Consider the following 27,433-nt stretch of genomic DNA (forward strand, 5'->3'; position numbering starts at 1 on the left):
GCAGAGGGGCACATTTTTCCAGCCTCCGCTGGTTCATGAACATCCTCTGTTCATTTGTTGGAGGCTCATGGTAGTGGGACCAGGGCACATTGGTCTAGTCACGCCGGGCAGTTACGCTGGTGTCCCGCTCCTGAAATTCTTACCTTCCCGCATCTAAAAAGGTTTTTGAAAGAATTGGAGTGCATTCGACCTTCATTCATTCATTTAGATATTCTTATTCTGCTCCATCCTGATTATGTTGAATCCTGAGAGTTTGAAAAAGAAGTTACATATTAAAACACATCGGAGGCCTCCTGGAAAAATCGAGTTGTATTCTGTGCATCAGCAGAAGTCATCTTTATACAACAGCAAATTGCGAATAATTATTCATGGAGCATTGTTTAATGTTTCTTTTTCATTTTTGTTTTCAATGAAAGGGTGCATGTAAACATTTGTGTCTGACGCACTACCAAAGTCTGTTCATCATTTATAATTTGAATTGAGACTGTGAGTGTTCTACATCATCGTGTTTAGGTCAGAGCTTATTGATAATTTAGGCAGCAATCGCTGCATTGTTGTGCTCTTTACAATTGTTGTGATTATCACTTTTCATTTACATTATCTGAGGAGTGCCTGGTATCACTGTTACGTAGTAAGCATGGTGAATAAGCACAGTATGATTCACTGCAGAGGGTCACGTATGTCTTTTATTTCTTGGCTCAGCTTGTGGTCACGTTTGCAGATTAACTCCGCCATATGTTTAAAATATTTGCTTCCACCTGTGTTGTTTACAACGAGTTTGCTATCAGTTTGTTTGGATATAACTTTGCTTGATTTAGGGGTGGCGTAATGGGCGGCTAAGCCGCCGATATTGGGGTGAATATGCTGGTTTCCACACAGGATCTTATCTCTACACATATCATAAACCAAGCGTTTGCTTATGTTTAGATTAGAAGTGCTGGAACTCTCCCAAGCCCCTCCTATTCTTTGGTATCCAGCCTACAGGCATCGCTCACCTAAGCAACTACCTGTGCCCACTGAGAGCAGGGTTCAGCTGCAGGAGCAGTTCAGTGTCTTGCACAGCATTGTGGACGTGCACTCGGTCACTATACTGCAGAACCCCCTACCTTGCGGCAGAGTGCGCTATCGGCTAAGAGAAGTTCATACTGTTCCAGCAATCTGAGGTCAGCTTATTCTTATTTTTTTGTACAAGTTCAAATATATAAACTCTGTTCCACTTCAGGATGATTTCACATGGTAAACATAAAGATACACAGATTGGATAGAAGATAACTAAATACAGGTAGGAATAATCTGGTTATTTTTTGTTTTCCTTGCTTCTCTGTAGTCCAAGACTTGGCATAGCCAATAGGTCTCGCCTTTGGGACCTTATAAGTGTTTAGCCATGCAACACTTGATGTTGTTGCACCAAGGATATTGTGCTGGATAACTTCAGCACAATATCCTTGGTGCAACAACATCAAGTGTTGCATGGCTAAACACTTATAATGTACAAAGTTTAGCCATGCAACAGCTGATGTTGTTGCACCAAGGATATTGTGCTGCAAAACTAAATACTTATAAGGTCCCAAAAGCGAGACCTATTGGCTATGCCAATGCTTGTTGAATATAGCTATGGGTGCATCCTTTTTAGGTCTCGCCTAGGCAGCGCTTGCGCTCTCTCATTGAGACATGCAGTATACACTATAGTGTATATAAGCTCCGCCCACTCTCCACCCATTTCCACCCATCATTTTCATTGGCTGGTGTCTTAAATAGTGGCTTCTGATTGGTTGTAGGCTTGTTAGTCCCTACTTATGATGGACATGTCTTCATTTGTGTCCTTCCACGGCTATTGGCCCCTTTACTGCACAGACTACTTTCTTCCGATGCCTTCTCACAACCCCATTGCCAATGCTTGTTTAATTTGTCTCTCCCTACAATGCTTGTTTTATTTGTCTCTCCCCACTCTCATCTGAGATCTCTGTTGAAATATTTAGGATTAATACAGCCCAAGTCTTGCTTTAATTATTTTTTATGATTAATACAGCCCACACCGAGGACCTTCTTTTAATTATTTATAATTAATACAGCCCAAGCCAGGATCGAACTTTGCTCTCCAGCTTCAACGTCGGCAGCTTTATATGTTACGCCACCTCTCCTCGTTTCAAGACAAGCCCCTTAAAGGGGTTTATCTTTGTTTCCATTGCGTGCATTTCACAGTGCCCCAGGGGCACAAGCAGGGACCTACTAGAATGCTTCTCTATCAGAATGCACTTTGCGGTCCACCCGGGGCACAAGCAGGCATCCACTTCAGCATGCCTAAGCAAGTGTGTGATGAGTGGATGCGTGTGTGTGCGTGCTGTAGGAGTGAAGGGATGGCGAATTTCACGACCTCAGCTCTGGCTGAGTCACTGAGTGCTGCAGCTTTACATTGTTACAATTGCTGCCTCACTCAGCCGCCTGCCAGCATTAATTAATTATTACCGGGCCACCCATGGCGCCGCGCGCCAGGCTGTCTGAGTCAGTCACTGACTGACACAGCCCACACTCTGCCGATAAAACATAGGAGGTGCTGGGGCCTGCCCATTAAATCCGGATGTGACCTCACGCAGTCCTGCACTGCAGGAAGTGAGGTTGCCAGAGAGTGACATTAAAAAATACATCCTATCGGAGTAACAGAGACGGCGGGCGGGAGATTTATTTTTCCTTGATGCACTGCTCGGGACACTGAGCAGGTCAACAAGGAAAAACAAAGCTCCTGCCCGCCGTCTCTGTTACTCCGATAGGATGTAATTAGCGCGAGTCAGCCTTTGTGACAGTGCTGGTGGTGATGATCTAGTTCAGAGGTCGGCATGCCTGACTTGCACCAGGCAGAGGATGTTTTTTTTTAAAGTTCTGTCGGGCCTCCAGGAAGGCATTGTGTGGCCTAGACAGGGCTCCGAATCAGATCAGCTCATCACGGTGAGTGCGGTCTTTAAAGATAAAGCTCAGTCCGACAAACCGTGTCACAGACTAGCCCACTCACCGTAACTTCAATTTAACTGCTGAGAACATCTGTCCCCGGTCGAAGCACTGAGGTCGCTGGGCTGCTCGCCTGACTCGAGCACAGCACTGTCTGAGCAGCCTTGAGCAGAGCAGCTGTCAGCAGTGTTCGTTCCCCACAGCTTAATGCACTCTGGGGCAAGACAGAGGTGAGAGGTGGCACCAAGGTTAAAAGACACATTCAGACAGTGCTAGCTCAGTATATCTGGGAACTGGCCGCGAAATGGGGTCTCTATCATGTCTTATGAATAGGTTTTACATCTATGTTATGTTCTCTGACACTCTGTTACTTCCATCTAGGTAACCCTGGTTCCATTCTATAATTATCTCGTGCTCGCTGGGGCTTTCTAAGGCCAATTATAATTCCACATTGGGTTCCTGACACTGTTTTGCTTTTACATTGTTGGTCTCCGTAGATGTTTTACTTTCATGTTGTGTTCCTTGACACCTTGCACTCTAATTCTATATTGTATTGCCTGACACCATTTTACTTTCACGTGGCACTACTCTATGCCATTTTGCTTGTCCGCCCTGGTGCCAATCTACCTCCACAGTGTTTTCCATGGCACTGCTTTGATTCGATATTTTGTTTTCTGATGCCATTTTGGTTTCCCAATGGGTTCCAACACGCCATTTCCATTCCGCTTTCACAATGTTTATCCTTTTGCCATGTGTTCTACCTCTACATTGTAGTCCCTGACACCATTTGTGTAATTTTTCATATTTATATGTTTCCCTCGTCTAAATTGCTTGATTATGCTCAAGTGTTGAAATGTCACTCATAATGGCACTGATGAAAATGTCACACATAGCAATCTGAAACATTGGCAGCTATGGACACCAGAGCCGGGAGCCCTGATGTCAGCCAGGAATGAAGGAGATAGGCGGGGGACAATAATTAGGGAGGGGAATGCACAAGTCAGTTTAAGGTGCTTTTTAAGTAGGCGCCCGCAATACATTTTGTTAATATAGCGTCTGCAGACACAATCTTGCGGATTTGTTGATCTGCAAAGAACACCTTGGTTAAAAAAAATACCATTGCGGAAAAGCTACGCTATCAGGTAAGTAGACGATATATCGAGTGCACAAATATAGAGTTCCCAAGTGACAGTCTCCAAGACAAAGTGTAAGAAAAATAAAGAGTCGTAAATGCTGGAATTTGTGGTGTCGGCAAAGGTAGGAGTGCTGTACGCAGCATGGCAGGGCTACGGGGGGCTTGCTCTGAGGGACAGTTGACGGGCAGTAGCTAATTGTGGATCCCCACCTTGTTATCTCTGCAGTTCAACTTCGGAAGCGTATTTAAATGATTAGCAAAGTGATTTGAGGGAAATAAATTCTATGTGGCTGCGTGAATGCAGCACATCTTGCGTAACTGGTGAGCGCGTGATGTATCGTGCACCATGTTGGGGATTTGCTATGCGTCACAGGTTTCCATGAGAGGGGTGAGTTTATATGTGTTTGAAAGGCTCTTGTTTGAGTTCCATGCCGATGAAAGATGTCAGAAGCTGTTTGTGATGTTTTGTTTTTCTGTTGAAAAAGTTGTAAATGGACGTGAAGACGTTGGGGTTATGCGGGCAAGGTGCTTATAATAGAATGCATGACATTTATGCAAGTGTCTAGAGTATTTCTCTTAATAGGGTGCCATATGGAAAAGGCATTGTGATTGATGGGAGACGATCACAGTTATCTGCGTGCTGATACAATTTGCTGCCACACCACATATACGTGTGTAGAGAGTGCGGGTATGTTTATTCAGTGTTTGGGATTCCATAGGCTTCGTAATTGACCCTATGCCCAATAATGTTTACATGCTGCCTTGATTGTTGAGGAGAGGAACACGCAGGAGTTTTGCCCGCTGTCTTCACTTGTCCAGCCAGCCTGATAGCTATCGTTTCCGACAAGGGGTCAGCGGGGGCGCCGGTCATTACTGGTTGACGAGAGTCGTGTCAGGTAGGCGCTGGTTATTGCAAAATCATGTTTTGTACACAGGAGGGCAGAGTTCTGCAAGTTGTAGTCATCCCTCCACATATGCCTGTTTATGATTTTGTACTAGTAAAACTCTAAACACTTTCAGGATCATCCTCCTTTTCTAGGTTTCCTTTCATTTTAAACCCCTCTCATATTCCTCAGTCGCTCTTTCCTCTCCCGTGTATCTTTTTACTTATCTTCTTTCGGTCTTCTCAGCCCCATCTCTTCCCCCTTACATATATTTCATAATTTCATATTACATCTCTCTACCTTGCCTGAAAACTTCTCCACGCCCGTCATTTTCCATCGTCCCCTCCTTTCATCCACACTGACTTCACTTCTGTCTTTATCCATCACACTGCGCAGAAGAGAATCTGCGCTCCAAGATTGCCATAGAGGCCAAGGAATTGGTGAACTATGCAAAATATATAGAAACAAAATCTCTCCTCCTTCTAATTCGCTATATAAAATATTTTCCAATTCCTTTCTTAATTTTCCTCTTTTATCCCACCGACCCTTTTTTCGTCATGTTCACTTCTGCTGCCCCGTTTTCTTCTTCTCTGTCTCCTTGTTTTACATTTCACAGTGTAACTGAGAACAAAGTCTCTTTTCAGCCGCTTATTGCTGAGGGGGTCACTGCTTGCCAGCTATGTTTGCTCCACAGAAATGCTCCTGGACACGCCCTTCTCAAACATTTGTAACATGTTTTCGGTCCTCGTGGTTCAGCTGATGTGCTTAAGTACTACTGAGGATGTAGCGGTCATTAATACAGCAGGAATAGTGGTGCCTGGGCTCTGAAGAAGAGAGTTAAGGTGGCCACCTCACTCCGTGCCATAGTTTCCAGTCCTAGACTTTCATATGACAACCTAATGCCTTCTGGGTATTGTAGTTTTATGTTGCTAAAATTGCACTATTTAGACTAAAAAATGTGATAGTGGTGATTTGTAAATCAAAAGTCCAAAAATGGAAACACTGTAGCATACTGCACCTCAGATATGCCTTGTACTCCTCAAACAGTCGGGCGGTGTGTCCATTTTCTTTCATTGCATTAGGACCCAAGGCACTCTATTGGCCTATCTAATGTCCCGTCTCTCATCCGAGTCCCTCACTTTTTAAGCAGTCTCCAAAAAGGGAAGCAAAGGTTTTCCCCATCACATTTTTGTGGACTGTTGTTGTTTTTTCCTTCCTTATCCCATCTATTTTTGCCTGTCTACAAGCAGTTTTATTTATCATCTTTCAATCTCCTTCTTTGGTTATCAACCTTCTTTCCACTACACTTCCATCTTACTTTCTGCAATTTTGAACATGTGGTTATCGTCGATTTATTTAATTATAACAGAGTTTAATTTCTTTTTTTTTACTGTTGTCCCTTGGCCTCTTCTACTTCGCATTCTATTTAGGTCAAAATCTTAGCATAATGTCATAATCGAAAGGCAATCTTTGTTTGTGTGATGCTGTCAAGCAGAAATGGGTTGAGGTAACTACCTTGCAGAAGACCCACACAGGTGTTCATTTACCTTCTAGTACTCAATGTATTTTCTACTGCATATTTGAATGGCTCCTTTTATACTTAAATTTGTACTTACTTTTCCCTAGCTGTCATTGATTGCTGCCTCCGCTCAAGTTTCACTTCTATCGAAATATGTGAACTGCATCACTACAAATTCCCACACATGAAAAAAAAAACATGTCTGTGGCTGTTAAATAGCTTTGAGATTTGGCTGTGTTTGGTTGACAGTCACTCATAGAGTGAAAATTGTGCTTGGCATCATTTTGGAATCAGTGACTTAAAAAAAATGTGGACCTCTGTGGCAGTTTGGAATTTGCATGAGTGACAATTCTGGGAAAAATTGCCTGGAACTAGTTTGCCACATAATTAAAATGGTTTGGCATAGATGGTGATAATGCTTTGCTAAAGTCTCCCTGAAATTAAGTTTCGGAACTTCATATTGTTGAGCCCTCGATCTTGAGGTATTAGTAAGTGTAGCAAACTGTTTATTACATTTGTGTAGTTTCCCATACCCCTGTCAAAGCCCTAAAGTGCTTTTAGATGAGGTTACTCCATTTATTGTACTTTGTTTGTGTAGCATAAGTTTAAAGAGGGGCATATGTGGTAAGAGTTTTGGTGTCAGACGTGAATTTTGAAGGGTTGTTCCAAACGTGTAGTACTGAGCCACTTGCTGCATTGATAAATGTAAAACCGTATTTGTAAAGCGCAAACTACTCACCCTTACGGGTCTCAAGGCGCAGGGTGCCATTGTGGAAATTAAGTGAGTTTTTGCCCAGAGTCACATGGTGCTGAGCTGAGCTGCCGCTGGAGCTGGGGATCGATCCGTGAACCCTGTGCTCCGAAGTCATCTGCCCTGGCCGCTGCACCACACCTCTCCACACTTTGTTACAACCTTCATTACATTTCACTCAGTACTATACAATTCAACTCCACACAATTCCATTGCACGCCACACAATTCCACTCCACAACACATAATTCCACTACGCACCACATATATCCAATCCACCCCACAAAAGTACAAATAATGCCATGCCACATAATTCCACTCCATACGTGCCACTCTACGACACACAATACCATTACATAAAAGTCCACTACACTTAATACCACATACTCACTGTTCACATAATTCCATCACACACAAACACACTGATCCAGCATTACTCATATTGCTTAGCCTCTTTATGCGTCTATAACCATTTCTCCACTTCATTCTCTTTCTATCACACTCTTTCCACTACTCTATCTAGAGTTCATTCACCACTTCATACACAAAGTATTTTTCACTTTTATTCTTACTTTCTATTTTATACAACTCTCACACCTATAAATTCACCATCCCACTTATTTCCAATACACAAATACACTAAACACCACACAATTACACCCCACACAATTCCACAACAAACAATTCCAATGTAAACCACACAATTCCACTACAAACAACATACATCCACTTCACTACAAACAAAAAACGTAAGTAAATAAGCATTTGCAATGCAATAGGTCTCGCAATTGCGAGATTTTGATCTATTGGCATTATAAATGACAATGCCTTTTATTTGTTTAAACAACCTGCACTAATGAAAGCCATTGTCATTTACAATACCAATAGGTCAAAGTTTCTAAAATGCGATCTTTTCAAAATCGTATTTTTTTCAACAACCGCAAATTACCGCACTTTAACAATAGCGCCCGTGTCCACTGTCAGCAGCTTCTAAACACTTTTAACGTCCTAAAGGCTTTTAAGAATTTGAAAGAATGCATTTTTGTAGTCGTGTTTTTTAAAATAAATATAGTGCTTCTAGAGTTCACAACTTGGGCAGTAAACCAAATATTCACCTTGTTTTATGTCTCTATTCCCTTAATCTACACATTATCAATAGCCTCCACCGCTTCAAACATGGTATTTTAGTATCTTATTTATATACTACCCTTATAAGGCACTGAAGCAGTTGTGTAAGGCTAAATGAGAAGAGTAGATATAACCTCCAGGATAATGTGCTGCATGGCTAAATACTTTTAAGGTCCCAAAGACGAGAACGTTGCATTGCAAATGCTTTTTGAATATAGCTACAATAGTGTATTGTTTAGATGATCTTATCTAAAGTGACTTGCAAGGAGGTAAGTTGCTTGGATGCTTTGGTATGAATGTGATACCCAACGTTTCCTCATGTCAAACAGAGGATGGTGCTACATACATTCTATGAATGGCAGGACTCCTGGTCCTGATGATGAGTCTATGCTCATCATCATCATAACCTCGCTGTGTCAATTCCGGTTTGTAGGTCTCAGCATTACCATTCTTTCTAAGGTTATTTTTCCATATGAATAAATGTTTAGTTTAGTTTCAGTTGGACCGATTGGATCTCCCATGCCTCAATGTCCCTCTTACTTTCCACAACATGCTAGCAGGCAGTTAATTATGCATTCTGCAATGCATATATCATTTAACCAGTCAGAAAGTCACCACCTGGAGGAGGGAGCTTGTGGTGGAGATAGTCAAAGTCTGACATTTGGGGATGTTGGTACTTATGTGCAGGTGTGGTGGTAAAGGAACAGACTGAATAAAGGTGATTTGCACTTCCTTAGTGTCACTCTTGGCAGTAACTAAGATTGGTTTGTCTTCTTTACTTCCCAATATGCTTTCTGGAACCTTTGTTATGCTGTGCCTCCCATGGCATGGCTTACAGGTTAATTCTATGTCACCGTTGTCCGAACAGGGCCTTGGACAAAATGGAGTCATTTGTCCTAATTTTCCTGCTGCAAGCTAAATTTCCTAATCTTCATCTACCTCACTAGGATAAAGTATGGCAGACTCTTGATCCTGTTCTGCTTGCTGGGAAGATTATGTTTTCTACTGCAATTCACTCACTCTCTCTGGTGCCCCACCAATGCCTACGGGACCCCTGTGCGGGCCAGAGGGAGGCCATCAAAAGTTGATTAAATTAATTTAAGAAAATACTGATGGCCCATAAGGCTCCAACAACATGTTAGAAATGAAAAAAGCGTTAACATTAGAGATAATATCTGGCCACCATCTTAAAAATCCACTGTGAGAGTTGGGGAACGCTGAGAAAACGTATTATGTTAAAAATAATTATCATGGGCGTATTTATCAACCAGCACCACAAGCACAATAACAAAATCTTTAAAAGCAACATACAAGCATCAAACCAAGGTCAACGAGAGTCTCATGGAGCGACTCTCATTGTGCCTAACGCGGGCACTAGGCTAAGTCACACAAGTGGGGTAGAATCTTCATTGGGACAAGTGGGGAAATGCTGGGTAATAGGAATTTTGTGGATTCCTGCTTATTCTTGAAGTTTACGTCACAGAAATGCAAGGTAAATGTGAAATTTTAGGCAAGGTTGAAGGTTTGCAAGACATTGTGGGTAAGAAAACCTTATGGGATCCATGCAAGGCATACCACTCTGTACTCCTCCAGATGTCTAGTTTTCAGAAATGTCTGGGTTTTGTAGGTTTACCCAGGGGGCAAGCTGAGTCAAGCCCAAAAATTGCAGCCATTCAGCATAGAAGTTGGACGCTATTGGGCCCAATTCTGCTACCCATATATATGAAAAAACAAACAACAAAAAAGGCATCCAAAATCAAAATGTACTTTCTTGCCAAAAAGATGAGGATGCTTTAGTCCACAGGGGAGCAGAAAGACTGTTGGGTTCATAATGGAGGTAGACGCTAGGCCCAATGTGTGGGTGGGTGGGTGGTATGCCAACCCCACACCTTGTGGCAGTAAAAAAACTCCCCGGTGTCTAGAAGGTTTCTGCATATTGGAGTTAAAGACCTCTTATCTGCCCCCTGGTACCAGAAAGACAGTTGCGGGTCATTTGGGGGGTGAGGCTAGGCTCAATGCCTAGGCGGGCTTCCCTCACCTATTTCTCCACAAAACAAATCCCTGGTATCTAGTGGTCTTTCTGCCCCCCTCCTGGGGGCAGAAAGACTTTTGGGCCTGGGGTGGAGCATTAGGCCATTCCTAGGGGGGCAATTTCCCCTCCACATATAATCCTTGGTGGTCTAGTGGGCTGTCACCCCCCCACTGGGAGCAGATTGGAGGAAAACACCTCCTATCTGCCCCTGATGGTGGGGCTGAACGAATGCTGGGGGGGTGTGGGTGGGTGGGGGCCTGGGTGGACCCCCCACCCATTTTGCCTGTAAAATAAAATCCCTGGTGTCTAGTGGGCTTTCTGCTCCCATGGGGGAGAAGGACTTTTGGCCATGGGGATCACTAGCCCATTGCCAAGGTGACCGCTCCCCCTACAAATATAATCCCTAGTTAAACTCCTCCTATCTTCCCCCGACGGGGGAAGAAGGACTGCTGGGGGTTGTATGGGTGAGTGGGGGCTAGCACCAATGCCTGGGAGGGCCGTCCCAAACATTCTGCTTTTTAAAAGAGAATCGCTGGTGGTTAGTGTGCTTTCTTGGCAGATTAGAGGTTAGAACCTCCACTCTGCCCCCAGGGAGGGAAGCAAACATTTTGACCTGTGGGGGGAGGGGGGGGGGGGGAGACAGCATTTGCCCATTTCCAGGGGTGCTGCTTCCCCCTTAAAGATAGACCCTGGGGGTCTAGTCGGTGGAACCATGCTTGAGGATTGCCCTCCTGTGGCGATCCCCAATCAGGGATCCTCTACAAAAAGGTACCATTAGAAAGAGGAGCTTCTCTCTTTCTCAACAATACCTCTCCCGTCTACTTCAGTGCTTTGGGAGCTGAGACATGCCCCGAGCACTGAAGCACACCACATGCGCCAATCGTTATTTCTGAGAAAAACAAATAGGAACTAAAGTGAAATTAAATTATATGATTCAAATTATTTTACAGTATAAGTACATTTAAGAATAATAAAATTGCTTTAAAAATTTAGGTAATTTGAAATAATTTTTAATAGATAATAAAAATGATTTTTGTGAGAAGACTTTTTTTAACATAAACTTCAGAAAAATAATTTTGTTATTTTTTATTTGAAATTAAGTTAATAATGATGTAACATTTGTATATTGTTCTACATTTAAAGTAAATGTATGAAATTGATTAACATTAATATCCAACATAAAAATATTTTTCCACTTTGTTTATCTTTTATACAATTTACCTATACTTTACCATCGGGAGATCTCCGCCCTGATTATGGAGCCTCCGTCAAGTGAACGGAACGTTTAATGTAGTTGTAAAATCACAACTAGTAATAACTTTCAGGTTGTATTTTATGTTTTTAGTGACTCCGATCCCTATTTCATGTGGTAGGGACATGCACATTTACTCTTTTAAGTAAGTTTACATTTGTAAATGGTGAATAGCCAAAAGTAGTAAATTTAACCAAAAGTGTAGAAGTTTTTGTGTAGTGAATCTATTCATATAGACTAATGTTTGTGATCAGGCCTCAAAAGTAGTAAAGTTACATAAAAGTCTAAGAGTAAATTTACTTGCAGTAAATCTATGCTTAGGGCCGGCTTTAGCACTGGTGTGACAGTCTTTTTGGCACCCCCGTCCCGATGACCTCCTTCTTCATGAATTACCTAACTACCACCTTTCAATAGTGCACTACATCTCTCAATACCCCTTCTCTGACCTACATTTCATTTTTTTTAATTGTTACTCATAGTTCACTTACGCTCGGTTTTGCGATCTGCATGGTACACGTTCTTTGCAGCAGGGACATTATCCCTCTGTAATACCTTATGATGAGTCAAAACTGCCACTAGTCAAAATTCTGATCTCTCACCAGCTGTAACATTAATCACCAAAGTTATTTTCAAAGACAGCGCCCCCCACCAAAGTCAGCGCCACATGCAGCTGCACTGGCTGCACTGCCCTAAAGCCGGCCCTGCTAACACCTTTATATTTGTTTAGGGGATACTGCCATGTCATGGAAGGCAATTCATAGGTATGTGAATAGCATTTTGTAGTACGTTATCTCTGGTTGCCATGCTAAGTTAGTTCAGGTGTTTCAAAAGAGAAGTTGCTAGAGTGGATTTGCGAGCCCCAGTTAGTATTTATCTTTATCTGGAACCATTGAAGAGAAGCTTCAGAAATCCCTTTATTCAAGAAATTACCATAACACAAGAGGGACCCAAATTGAGTAGTAACTGCTGTAGTCTGTGTTTCCAAAATCTAATGCCTTCCTTAAGGTCTTCATATAGAAATGTTTTGATGATACAGCTGAGCTCTGCAGTGGAAATGTTGGGGTGGAATGAAACTTTAACCCAAGGTTTCAGGTGACCTCTACAACTTTATGACAAAATGAACGATCCATAGATATCCCTTTATCTTGATCTTCATCAACTCACCCTTGTTTCAGTTCAGATTAGGCTAGTGGCTGCCCATTCAAAGCCTGATCACCCTCACACGTGAAATCTGTTGGACGATGATGGCAGATCCTCATCAATCTGGAGAACGATCACCTAAAGGCTTACAATAGATGTTGAACAGGCTGGTGGAAGAGAGTAGCACTGGGCGGACCCAAAAGCAGAAAGACAGATTTCCTGGAATCTCACTCTGAGCAAAGATTTAGATCAGTTATGAAGTAAACACAAGTTATGGACAGTGCCCCATTTATTTAGGGCTAGATGTGATCCAGCAGAATCCATTGGTTGATGGTATGAAACACACAGAAATGTTTAACACCCACAGGCCAGCAAAACATCTGCAATCCAGAATCCTGTACAGGTCACCTAGAGCTACTACCAGAACCTATTCTGCCCATCTACTGGGTGAAAGAATACCTAAAAGGCATGCAGAATGTTATTAGGGGTGCGGGAATTCCTAAATTGTAAATCCCCAAAACATTACCTCAAATACTCGCCCGCGGTTTGATGAGTCAGAGACTGTGTTAAACCTCAGTTTCATGAGGTAATGTCACGTGTCCCCAAGATAAGGCACCCCACAACACATAGAAATGCAGTCAATTAAGTAAGGGCCTACTAAGCAATGAAGTGCTAGATCAGGAAATCATTTGAAAAAATGTATTACAAAAATTCAAAAGGTATGGCTCAGAGATCATAAAGGCACTTAGAATAGGGCATTACTGAATAATGTGCAAATAAGAGAAAATGTCGAAGTCCCGAGTGAGCGGCAAAATCAATAGAAAAACGTACTGCATCCCAAGTAGCATCAGAAAGTCTTTTGGCTCGTCTCCAAATTCAGGGGGTTATATAGGAAATCTTCTCATAGAACTGAATTGAAAGTGCAGATTTATCCTGGTGTGAGCAAAAAAATATTCATTTCCAGCAAATCAGAGCACAGTTTTATAAAACGTCGTATTGTCTTAGCAACCTAAGCACTATCCCACTTCATTAATATTAATTCTGCCCACTCTATGCTAATCCCATCCAGGGGGTAAATTACTTACATTAACAGCAATTTGCTGTTCTCGTGCAGTGAGCTAAAGGAAGGCTCCTTGAAACGTTATATTTTTGTGGCCACACTGGATTTGTTTCTTTGCGAACAGCAAGAACAATATCAATGACAATAAACAAAAAAATTACTCTGCTTGACTGTGTTCGGCAGAAATAATGGACAGGGAAATGTGCAGGAGGAGATATCCATTTTGAACAAGATGGTGTTTGGCCCTTAATTGAAGTCTAATTAATAAAAGCCAGGAAACCACACTTCTACATATTATAGCTAAATTGTTCCACGTAATATCATCAAGTCAGTGTGCACACACAAAAGCAAGCATAAATCCACAACTGCACATCATTAAAAATGCACAGAATATATAATGCACAAAAACTCTAACACTGTTATCATCAAGGTAGTAACTGAGCTGATCTGTAGCATGGGATTTAAAAATTGTATGGCTGGCAGGAGTTAAGAAATATGTCTAAATTTCCTGTGCATGATTTAAAGTCTCAGGGCCTTATTATGACTTTGGCGGCCACTGAGCCGGCCGCCCTTCTCCGGGACCGCCAAAGCCATTAAAGACTGCCCGTCAGAGTACAACTTATTTTTAATCTGGCGGGCAGTTCTTTGGCTGTCCCACTGCGGTGCCTTTGAAAAAGGCACCACAATGGAAGTGTCAAAGGCAGTTCCTGCGGGGCATGGACTGTCAAGCCCTTGTCTTGCAGGAACTGGGGATGCATGCACACAGGGGAAAAGAGCATGTGTCCCTCTGCATGCACCCCATGGCGCAGAGGCAACAGCGTGCCTGTAGGGCCCCCTTTGCTTCCTCACTGCCACACTTTTCAGCTAGATGGGTATCATTTTTTCCTTCTTACGTTTTACAGTTGCTTTGTCTTCAATTCTTGGTCCGTGAGGTTGAAATGTGGGCAGCGGACAGAAGCCCCATGAAGGCTCGATCCATTTTGGGCTCGAGGATCCGAGGGAGCTTCAAGCTGAGCCAAAGCCAGTCCTCTGGCTCACCCTCCCCTGTCACATAATGGCAATTAATGGGACAAAGCCATACAAAGATTATGAGTTGACCCTCAAAATAACTCCATGACTCACTGTCTACACCATGTGCATGCTTCGCTTCCCCTACGCCCACGTACACGTTCCCTGACCCTCACCCTAATGGCAGCATTGCGGCCCTCGGTCACCCCACAGACCATACAATTTGGCCCCTGGGAAAATGATTGCGAGTACCCGTGGCCTATGGAAATATCCAAGATCGCAAACGATTCTTGAGCAGTCAGCTCGCCTATTCAGCTCGCCCATTTTCTGCAAAACCCTCACAAACAACCGACCCGAGGGAGGCACCCATTTTACAAGTTTTAGGCTATGCAGAAAGCTGACTTCCGTGATCACATTAAAGGTGATCCATTGAGTGCAACAACTGACAAAAGACTGACCAGCCCTAAAAGAATACTGACTATCCCAAGTGAGGGTCCTGATACCAAAGACCTCCTTGAAAGTCAGACAAGTGGTTGTGACGTTTTGCTGAGGCATAACCACAGTTCTATGACTTGTTTGTTACTTAAGGAGTTTCACACCAGCTGAAAAATAACTGAATACTCACCGAAAGATATGTGGGTAATTACGGGGCGTCTTTGGACCAAAATAATTCAGGAAGGAAGTCGCGTTTTATAATCAGTTGGAAAGGCACAGAGGCACCGGGGCAGCTTGTTTTAGAAAGCTTTAGAAACGGTTTGCAGGTATTCGCGCTCCCTGACATGAGTGAGAGGGCTGAAGCTGAGCTTGTTGTTAAAGCAGGAAGCTGAGTGTGGAAACGGAATTAAGTGTAGCATTTTACACACATCAAAGACACAATTTACAAAACAGCACCATTCGCAGGGATTAGCGCCTTTCGCCCCGCCTTGCTTGAACTGCTGGACATAACTGAGAGCGCCCCAGTGGCATTTCAAAGACTGCTGAGTGCTTTTCAAAGTGGAGAGGTGGCGAGGGCGGACTCAGCGTGAATGGCCTCGCAGCATTGTATCCTCCCGGCGGAAGGGCGCGTGAGAGCTGTCAGATTTGTGTTAAGTGGACGGACAACTTTGGGGCTCACAGGTAAAGCTAAACACTGCCAGAGCCCTCTGCAAGTGCATCTACTGGTTAAGCTGGTTATCATACACGTGAAGCAAAACATAACAGCAAACAAGCATTGACAATGCAAGTAGGTGTGGATTATGAATGAAAGTGCCCTTTGTTTGTTACATTGGTGGGTTAAGGCACTCAATAATTCATCATAAATGCACCCCGTCACACTTTTGCGCTCGTGCATCCACTCATCTCTGCGCGTGTGCATTCATTCATCCATTCACTGACTCATTATTGCATTCACCCTCTGACACAATCGCAATAAAACACACTCAAATTCAGCAATATATGCAGGACAAATAAAAAGAACACAAGTAGAGAAAAGAAAACATGCTGCTTTCTAAACACCACAGACATAGGTATGTATTAACGAAACTAAACATAGCATGTGTGTGCCTTGCAGAGATATTGTAAACAGTCTATCATTGTTTTAAAGGTGCACCATGACGCCATATTTTAAACTAGTATGTTAGCCATTTTGGGATGACACTCAGATAGACCAATGGCAGAAGAGAGTTGACCCAAAGCTCTTCTACGTATCTGTATGGATATATATTTATATCTATGGATACATACATTATTTATTCATTTTTGTATTACAAGATCCAGGCAGACAGCTAAGAAGAGACTCTAGCAAGTAGCACTACATTATAAATATTCTCCTTTTAAAGTTCATAAAAGGCAGAAACCAACACAAAAATCCTTCAACACAAAGGTAATCTGTGACATTTCATGTAAAAAAAACATCTATTTTGAGACTTTAATAGAAAAAGCAATCTACCCTTAAATATCTATTGACTTACAGATATGCTTTCCACAATCAATATGTCAGGCTTGTGGTCTTTGTCATTACTTTTCATAACAAACAGATCAGAGCTATGGAATCTGAACTGGTTTTTCCAAGTAATCCAATCAGGCCGCCAGCTGGTATCACTGGGTTGTCACCTCAACCAACTCAGTCTTCCTGTACTGAGCATAAGCTTTCAACAAGTCAAGCATCAGTCATACAGTCACAAAATGACATAGTATATTGAATTACAGATGGCAAATCAAAATACTATCTCTCTAAAGAGGGATTAACAAACAGTCTGACAAGTCAAATCCTCTAAGCCCACAGTTTGTCAGAGGGGAGAACCAGCACCAAAACACTTGCCTACTACGGTAAACTGTGAGATTCCATACAATGAAATACCAATCTGTAGGGTTTTATATACAGTAATAACAATCTGCCCTTTATTATTGGTATATCACCATAACCAAATCAGAACTACAGTGTTGGTAATTAGCCCTCCTGCAAGGCGACCATAAAATATACAGTAATACAATTACAAATATGTATAAAATAAGTTGTCAAAACAATATAAAAACCATAATAATGGAGTCTAATAAGTATTACCCTGGTGTGTGTAGGAGCTTGGCGGACAAAGTCTCCTGGTTGTCACATGTTCACTAGAGTGCGAAGATGTTACCGCTTGCTGCTCATAGGTGCTCCTGTGTGACTTCCACCAAGCCTAGTGTATTCCATTTTGGAAGGAAAATTCCTGTTAAAATATTGGTGAGATGGAACAATAATACTGTGTTGCAAGGAGGCTGATCTTCGGGTTGCTGCAAAAATGTGCCATGTGCAACAGTCTTCATTATCGGGCAATTTTAATCATATTTCAGTCTGCTCGTTGATTACCTCCCTAAATTGGATTCTGCCTTTGGAAGCAATAACAGGGTTACCTGTGTACTAAATGACCATTATGGTGATATCCACATTCTGAGGAGGGGACCTCAGCACAACAGCTGCGGCTTTTCAAATTAGCGTTAAAACAGAGCTATCTCAGATAAATATCGACCATTTACAGGAGTGCGGTGATTGAATCAGAATTATAGCTCAGGCAAGCCACGTTCCTCCTTGCCATGTAACCCTGTGTTATATAGGTCACGTATCCCTGTTACTATGTAGAACACTCAGCGGTCATTCGGGCTCCGTCTGCACTCTTTAAATGCCACATATCAAAAAGGAAATGCTAAAATGCAGTGTATTCGAAGATTTTTCTCTTACCTTGTCACCTATCAAATGATCAACTCAAAACTGAAGTCCAGCACATGTGGGGAAACAATCCTACACAAGACATGCAAGACAAGAGTCTTAAAGGGAACATCTAATGAAAAGAAACGTTGTTACCCAGTGGGGTGCAGGTAAAAGTGGTCGGGCGGTGGGGCCCACTGGGAGGAGGGGGGATTTCGAGAGATGACCACGAGGGAAAATTAATTATTTAATTTTCCCTTGTGGTCGTCTCTCGAAATCTCGCCCAGCCGGCCCCGCCTCCCCACTGCTCTTACCTGCAGCGGCCACGGCTGTGGTATGCTGAAGGTCCTCTCACTCAGACTGGCATACACAAGTGAGCCATCTGCCCACTCTGTTCCCTGCTGGCCAGTGCCATCTTGGTAGGCCCACATTGCTCTGATCCAGCCAGGCCTCAGCGCTCTACCACAGAAACCTGATTGCTCCTAACCAGAGGAGCCCCATAGCACAGCAGGCAGAGTCAGAATATCAGACAAATATTAAGACAGATGCTTTCCTATGACAAGACGGGGCCTCCCTGGTCCGCGCCATGCACCCACAGCAGCCGACCTCTACATCGGGCATAGCCAACTCACGGGATATCAGCAGGCCACCTCTGTGCTGCGCTTTTCCGCCGGGCCTGTCTCTGCCCACCCGTCCTGGATGAACGCCCTCATAACTCACGCTGGGCAGTCAACAGTGCCTTGAACTGGTCAGCAGCAGAATCTGGCTGTCCCCATCCATGCTCCCACGCGTCAATGATTTTCCACTGCTTCCTGGTATGCGCTGTGCAAGTGGACATGTAGGCCGCAGTGCAGGTTGTTTTCTTTCAGACTATACGGCCCTTTGGCCAAGCACTGTGCCCGTTGGTTTCAGGCCAGCCACCACCTAGATATGGATTGTGATGGTATATATGCTTTCCATAAAATGATGTGCATTCTGGATGGATAATTTGTGCTCCAGCCTTTGGAGGTCACTCAGAATTCTGCCATCTTGCTCCGCTGCTTGGCCACGCCACTACTATTTATAGAAATATTTTAACTCTGCTTTACTATTTATCTGAACACTTTGGAGAGCACGGGGTTAACAATTCAATATCCCACGCGTTTGCTAAAGAAATGGCCCACCATACTTACATTGAACAGTTTTTGAAAACCATGAGAGTGGAACCAAAAGCCACTTCTGTGACGAACATGTGCATCTTCAGATAACAATAGCGCAAATACCAGTTTGCTAGTTACACGTGGATTCTACAGGATCCAGTTTCAGCATATGGGTGTCTGGACATTGGACTGTACATGTCGAGTGGAACTAACATGGAAAATATAAATAAAAGAAAATGAAAGAATAGATAGCTATAACCAAAAGCACCTGGAATCACTTGGAATATTCTACCTAGTAGCCCATTGGATGTCCAAAAACGAATATACCTACAACAGATGATAGAAGGAACCATTTGCATCAGCTCACCTGAAATTCCTAGCAGTGAATCAGGGTTTTCTGGAATAACAGAAAATAGTGCCACATACACCTGTAGGTCAACGGCCTATCAAATTTGGGTGGATTTTATGTTGTTTTTCAAATTCATTTTGTCAAACTCTGATCTGGGCATCAATGCAAAAAACACATTTAAGAATGATTGTGTTTTGGGAGGGTGTCAGCAGAAGTAGGGGTACATGTGCCACGGAGAGCTTTGCTTACCCTCCCTGATTTGACAGTCTTTACAGGTCAAAAACATAAAACAGATTTGAGGGTCTTGGAATGAATGAAGACTTTGTTTTCTCGCACGCGGCACCTTCTTGCTGTCGGAGGTTTCATGGAAGCGCGGAAACATACATCGAGTTGCCCGCCATGCTCGCGGCCAATAATAGCGCTGCATATGTAAGGGAGGCTCCGAAACCATAGTTACTAACATGTGCGCTTCCTAAGCGCCTGGTCTTTAACAGGCCAGACCACATCAGTGTACACAGTGCGGAAAGACGACCAGAGCACTCCTATGGTACCACCTACAACTGCCATGGAAACAGAAACACCCATCTATCCTCCTTTATGAGACAGACAACGTCAACGTCAACAAATAACGTGACAGCTGCACTGAAGGAAGGCTGCGCTGTCTGAAATATCTCTCCAGACCGCAGCCTTGGGGTACCTAAAGGGATTTCAGCCTAGAAATTAAATAAGAACATTTTCATGTAGAAATCTTCCTGAAATTACTTTATTTTTTCAATTGCAGTTGAGTGACTGGGTATTTTGAAAGGCGTGGATATATTTTATTCAGAAAGACGAGAGGTCGTAACAAGCGTGACAAATGGCGCTGCTAGAGCAGGGCGCGTGCGACCGTGAGGCTCGCGCCCCGTCCCCTCCAGCCAGCAGCGTCTCTCTGTATATTCGCAGACACTGCCTGGCGCCTGGGTGGTCTCATACTTTCCAGTCCCTGGCAGAATTTATTAGTGCGGTTCCTCCCCCTGCTGCTCTCCTCCAAACACCTCATTTACAGCCAGTTTATTTGTTCTAATAACCCCCTCCCTGTCGGGGTTAATAGAGGGATTGTTCGGTGAGTAATGGCAAATCAATGGCGTTGAAAGCAGCGTGACAAGCACCTTCTTCCCTGCACCAGGCCGCACAATGGAGGGCACAAAACTGAGCCCGAGTGCAGAGATACAGTCAGCTCGGCAAACCCGGGCAGCTTCTGGGCAGCCTTGAACCGAACTCAGTTTGAAAAGTGTGATACTATCTTCAGAGGTAGTCGTATTTTTAATGGATGTACAGAAATGTCTACACAAGATGGCAGCCCTCCGACTTTAACGTGTGAGTTAAGAGAGCACCGAAAAGAAGATGTCAACATTTTGACAAAATCAATAGACCCCAGGGCCTGTGCAGCAAACAGGCCATTGCACAACAGATGCGCTGTACGTAATCAGCTCAACCTAATAATTTACTTTTGTGGTGGAGGGAGGGAGCTTGGCCATTTTGTAGTTTTCATATCGGATGTCTTCAAAGTGGAAACACAATATGGCAAGGACGAATGGAAAGCAAGCGGAAGGTTGAGGTACACGGGAACAGATGTGTTACCAGCGGGAAAATTAGGTGCAGTTACTTTTGTTCAGTGCAGAATTCAATGGAAGTACGTCAATAAAGATATTTATTGTGTACATCCAGAATTCTGTTTGGTTTGTGGAGTCCATTGTTCGAGGCCGCATTTGGACGTGGTGTGTGTGTGTGTGTGTGTGTGTGTGTGTGGCGAAAAGGGACTCGCACTGTAGGGTAGGATTCGTAGGAATCCAATTCACAGCCCTTTAGTGGGGTCTGCGGTGACAGATCCTGTTGAAAATATTACGAAGAGGAACTGTTTCCTGGTTTGAGAAGTTGATTTCTTTGATTTGGCAACCGGACAACTTTTCCCTGAATTGGAGGAGGGTCGTGCCCGGTCACTTACCACTAATTTGCTTTACTCAGAGTCCAAGTCTTCCTCATCATAGTCCTTACATATGAGTTTACCTCGATTGATGCAAATCCTGATCACCAAACTTGATTTTTCCTTACCCATTCCAAGATGGCCCCTATACTAAGGGGAAAAGTGCATCACTTCTTGGAAAGGACTTCCCGAAATAACCAAGCCCAGAAAAGAAATTAGTTGAACAACAGGGAGAGGTGGGGGGAAACTCAGGACTGTAATGAGGAAGACTTGGACTCAGAGTAATGAATATTACAGGTAAGTAACCGGGCATTACCTCCTCATCCATCTTCCTCTCCCAGTCCACACATGTGAGTAGATATCCCAGCCAAGTAACTGATTTCCCAATACCATGATAAAGCAAAACAAGGGACAACAACCAATGAACCCAAGAAGACAACACTGCAGGAGATCAGCAGGGTACAAAAGAGCAGGAACCAAAATCCGAGGGCCCACCCCGAACCAGAGGGAAACACAAGGGGCAGCACCCAAGCAGCAGCCATGTCAATACCGTGAAAGAAAGCTCTGGCAAAAGCCATCCCGGAGGCCGTAACACCTCCAAAGACCACTCGGGGGGGAAAAAAAACAGGACACGAAGTCTAGGCAAGGCAGAGGAACGGGAGAAGGCCAATGCAACCAAAGGGACAAGGAAGACAGAAAGGAATGGAACTCCCAGTGACAGACCTAGGGAGACTGACAAGGCCTCCGAATCGCAAAAAACACAGCAGTGTGTCGCAAAAACAGAGAAAGAGCACAAAGCACAACACAGGAAGAAACCACAGAGCAGACAACAGGAAGGCAAAACCACCCCAGAGTTCAAAGGCAAAGAGGACACCACCAGCAGGAAAAAAAGCCAGAGGAGGACTAAGTCCCACAACGACAGGACAAAATCAAAGCCATAGTGGGAAGGACAAACAACGCCCCAGCTCCCCAACCCATCTCCGGGAAAAAAAGGCCACCAGAACAGCTGTGGCTGAAAGAAGCCCGAAGGCGACCAACTCTAAAAGAGCCAAATGGGGTACCCCCGAAGACCAACCAGAGGCACCCCCAAAACAGCAATGGGGTAAGAACAACAGGATGCCAAAGAAAACAACCCTGCAGCAAGCAAGACACCAGAGAGGCACAGGCAAAACACCGGCCCCATGAAAAGCCAGATCGCTGGCCATGCGCCTAGAAGGGTAGGGACGGCCAAAACCAGCTGAAAAACATTCCAAAGGAAGATCAACACCACTGAGGAACCAAGAGGAAGAGGAAAATCCCCTAACCCAACACCAGACGGAAAGAGACCTCAAAGGATGGCAACAAGCTGCAAGGGCCGAGGAGAGCCACGAATGCCAGAGCAGTGCAACAACAGCCAAAGAACATCCATGAACCAAGACATATCGCCTCACAAGAGACAAACCACAAGCCTCAGCCAGCGAAGCAAGGCCAGTGGATAAAGCGACAGCCACAAAGGCAATGGATGGAATGGCAAACCCCAACGGGGCCCAACAGACAGACGGAGAGGGAAAGGATGCCTAGCCCCAACCGGTGCAAGTAACAGAACCACAGCGTGATCCGCTACACCCCACAGAACAACCCGAGAGAAAAAAAGGAAGGGGGAAAACCCAGAAAGGTGGCCAGCCAGAGGAACCACAGCTGAAGCAGTAAAAGGAGAGACCACACAACAACAAAAAAGGGGGCAGTGAACCAAGCCATGCAAGGGGAACTGAAACAAAAAGTACCTCAGCCCAGCAGAGGAGCAGGAACAGCAGAACCGGGAGTGCATCAAAAGTGAACCACCTTCCAGCAGAGCCGGCCCGAACCACCCAGCAGAGGGGCCAGTAGAGGAGGGAGACTGACAAATGGAGAAAAGAAAGCAAGAGCAGGCAGCACCAACAAAGCAAATCAAAATATGGACAAACTGAGACCAGCACAAACAGACCCTAAGGCCCATAACATCCCCCCATGGAAGGAACCAAACGAAAAACTATTGCAGCAGGTGCCATTTCCAGGGCACAAAAAGCAGCCCAACAGCTGCAGCAACAAAGGCCCAGAGAGCAGGGGCTACAGCAAACCCAGCGGATGGCCCAGCCACCACAGGAGAATCCACAGGCTGACACATACTGACCCAGTAAATAGGGAGAAGCATCACAAAGAAACACAAAATGTCATACCCGCAACTGGTATCTAGTACAAAAGAAACAGCAGGAAGGAAGCCATAACCCCAGGGGAAGAGTCCCAGACCAATAACACAGGGTCAAAGGGACTGACCGATCACCCCGCTGAAAGCCCGAAACCCCGCAACCCAAGCAGCACTAGCAAACAGTCCCAAAAGGAAGCCGGCAGGGTGCCAGGGCAACGCCAAGCATGAACATCGCACCCCTGCGAAACATAAAGGCCGGCTTATGGCACGCCCGCAAACATGGAACAGACCAGGCAAAAATTCAGGGCGCCATCCAAAAACAGGCACAGAAGCCAGGAAAACACAGAAATGAGGCAACAGCCTTACGGGGGGAAAGCGGCCTGAAACAGAACCAGCTGGGACCCCGAACACACCGTTCTCGCCGTAACGAGGGTGAAGTGGAAATTCCAAACCACCGGCCGCAGGGCACCATTGCAAAAATTGGCGGGGCCCGCACGCCACCTGAAACAGCCACAAAAACCCTCGGGACACCTCCTGAGAGCCCCGCACTCAGGGACTGCATGACATTAAGCAAGGAAACAATAACAGAGCCAAAAAAGAAAAGAAAGAGAGAGCTCACCATCATGTCATCCCGGAAACCACCGGCAGACCAGCATACTGTTATGATTTCTCTTGTGTTGAGGCCGCGCGCCTCTGTACAATCTCACTGCCCTAACGTTCGATTGTTACATGGTGTTTCTCGCGACCTTGGCAGTTTGACAGTTGCTGCTGGCTGAGGCATGAGGGACGCTGCGACTAGGTGCCGTGAAGAATAAATCTACTGGAATCGTTACCAGCCTTCATGTCTTTCATGAATACAACATGTTTTCGGTGACGAGGTTCAGTCAGCGAAGCACGTAGTCAGCAGCAAAGAATCCAAGTGTGCTGTGGAACATCAACTGTGGAACTGCAGAAAAAGCGGCTGTGCTGAGGGGTACGAGTGTGAGAGAAGTGACCCCCAACACGCCACATTACCAGCAAAGAATCAACGTGTGCCGTAGAACAAACACTGAGGGACTGCGGACAAGGCGAATTTACTGAGGGGTAAGAGTGTGAGAGAATTGACCCCCAATGCACTGCATTTGTGCTTACCTGATGGCAGAGGGCGCCGTTCGACGCAGCTGATGTGTGAGGCACCATCAAAAAAGTTGTGTGGTTGAGGAGTATGAAGATATGTTGATGGACCCACAACGCGACGCATCTACGTGCGTTCAAATGTAGAGAGCACAGTTTGGTACTATTGCTGACAGACTCTGGTAGTTTTGAGGTTCCTATATTTAGACCTGGCAAATCTGGAGCCAACAACGATTATTCCGTTGCAGTCCTGACTGAACATATTGCTGCTTCACTTGACAAGCGGCAATAGTTCTGAGTCTGAGAAGAATGCGTGTGAAATTGATCATGGAGCAGCTGTCTGAGACACGCCTACGTGGGAGGAGCTTCATTTCTTAAAGCAACAGACGTTCAATGTCGGTTGTCTGGCATTATCATCTACCTTAGTCTTGCTTGATGTAATTTTGGCAAACATATCAGTCTGTGAGGGTAAAGGGAATGCTGATTTTTCAGTGCTGACCTCTTTTGCAAGTTTACAAGCGTTTAGAATCTTCATTTTTTTTTACATCATTTAGAACAACAGTCCTCCAGACCTTTTTCCGTCAGAATGTGCACCTCAGTGTTTTGCATTCCTTATATCCTTTTCACATCCTACATTGCAACATGGATGTCACAGCTTTGGATGTCACAGCAGTCTCTTCTCCCCCACATTTTCTCACTCAACCTGGTAGCCCTAGCATCGAGTGGGATGAGTGGATCGACATCTTCGACAATTACCTGGAAGGGTTGGATGCTCAGGATTTTAGCTCAAGCAGGAAAAAAGAGATCTTACTTACCAGTCTGGGTAAAGAGGGACAACACATTTTCAAGTACCTCCCAGTTGTCACTAATGAATGTGGCCAACCTATTGAAGACGTCTATCAAGAAGCACGGAAAAGGTTGGAATAAAGGTTTGCGCAAGAGACAAATGTTGTCATGAGGAGGTACAAATTCTATACTCAGCCACAGAGAGTTGGAGAATCGGTCAATGACTTTGTTACAAGACTGCGTGAACTCTCCCTCAAATGTAGATTTGGTCCCATTGCTGAGGAGATGATATAGGATCAACTGACTGTGCAATGCAGAAGCAGAAAGACGCAAGAACGGTTGTGGGCTGCCAAAGATCCCACCCTGAAGGATGCCATTGATATAGCAAAGATAGTAGAGGAGTCAGAGTTCTGTATGAAGGAGATGGATCGTAGACATTCCAAAATGAACAGTACTGGTGAAGGGGAAACATCTGTTGTGGAGGGAAGTGAAGGGGAAGTGGCTGCGTCCACCAGATTTTGAGGCAAAGGTTGTATGAGCTCTTATGGCAGCAGGCTGTATCCCAGCAAGTTTGGCAATGAGATGTGTAGCAAGTGTGGTAGTACTTATCACACAGCAGATTAAAAAAACTGCTGGGCCATTGGCGAAGAGTGCAGGAAGTGCGGCCGTAGAGGTCATTTTTCTAGAATGTGTAGAGATGTCAACAAAGGAAAGGTGGCCATGTTGACCAAAGAGACACACTATAGTGAATGCTTGTCTAGGCCTGACAGAATTCTTTGTGTTGAACCTTCCCAAATAGAGACAGGTGACAATGAAGAAGTTCTTGAAACTAACTCTTCATATTTAGATGATAAGAGAAGACACAGGCCCAAGGCAGAGTTTGTCATTGCTAACAAAAAAGTTGACCTTATGGTATATTCGGGGTCGTTGTACACCATCGTACCCAAGAGGATATATAAACAAGAATGGCCCAATGTAAGTTTGTTACCCAAACATATAAACCCAGGTGGGTATTAAGGAGAGCAGATAGACATACTGGGTTATATTTTGACGGATATTTATTTAAAAAATAGGTCTGTTAGGGGAAAAGTTTACGTAGCTGAATCTGGGCCCCCCCATCTTGGGTTGGTACCATCAGTACGACCTACATATTAAGATTGACCCCCATGGTGTAGAGCAAGTGATGGTTGTGGATGACCTCACTGCTGAGGAAATCTTGGAGGGAGCTAAGGAAGTGTTCAGAGATCAACTTGGAAACCTAAAAGGTTATGTTCACAAAATAAAACTTAAGTCTGGAGTTATCCCCGTTCAGCATAAGCTCAGAAGAGTTCTCATTATGGTGAGGGGCGAGGTCAAGAAGATGTTGGATGAAATGTTATCTAATTGGATCATTGAACCTGTTGAGTGCTCTCCTTTGGTTTCTCCTTTTGTCATCACAGAGAAGGCAGATGGAAATTTATGTTTCTGTGTTGACTTGAGGAGTTTAAACCAAAATATCACTCCAGACACATTTCGCCTACCTAACATTAACGAGCTAATCTTATTGTTAGAAGGTGCTACTTTTTTTTCAAAGTTGGTCCTACGTCACGCCTACCACCAAATACGGTTATATGACTAATCTAAACACTTGACAGCCTTCAATACCATGGAAGGTATCTTCCAATTCACCAGGATGCCTTTTGGATTGTCCTCTGCTGCTAGTGTTTTTCAGAGGATGGTGTCAGAAGTGTTTAGAGGCATGAAGAATATCATCTACTTCCAGAATGATATCTTAGTTTTTGGTGATAGTGAGAGAAGTCACAACTTGGCGTTGAAGGAAGCTCTTGCAAGGCTTCTAGAGTCTGGTTTAATGCTACGTAGAGAAAAATGTGCTTTCCTTGTCACGGAAGTGGAGTACTTGGGACA

Source organism: Triturus cristatus, chromosome 1_2 (genome assembly GCF_964204655.1).
Source record: "Triturus cristatus chromosome 1_2, aTriCri1.1, whole genome shotgun sequence".
Lineage (NCBI taxonomy): Eukaryota > Metazoa > Chordata > Amphibia > Caudata > Salamandridae > Triturus > Triturus cristatus.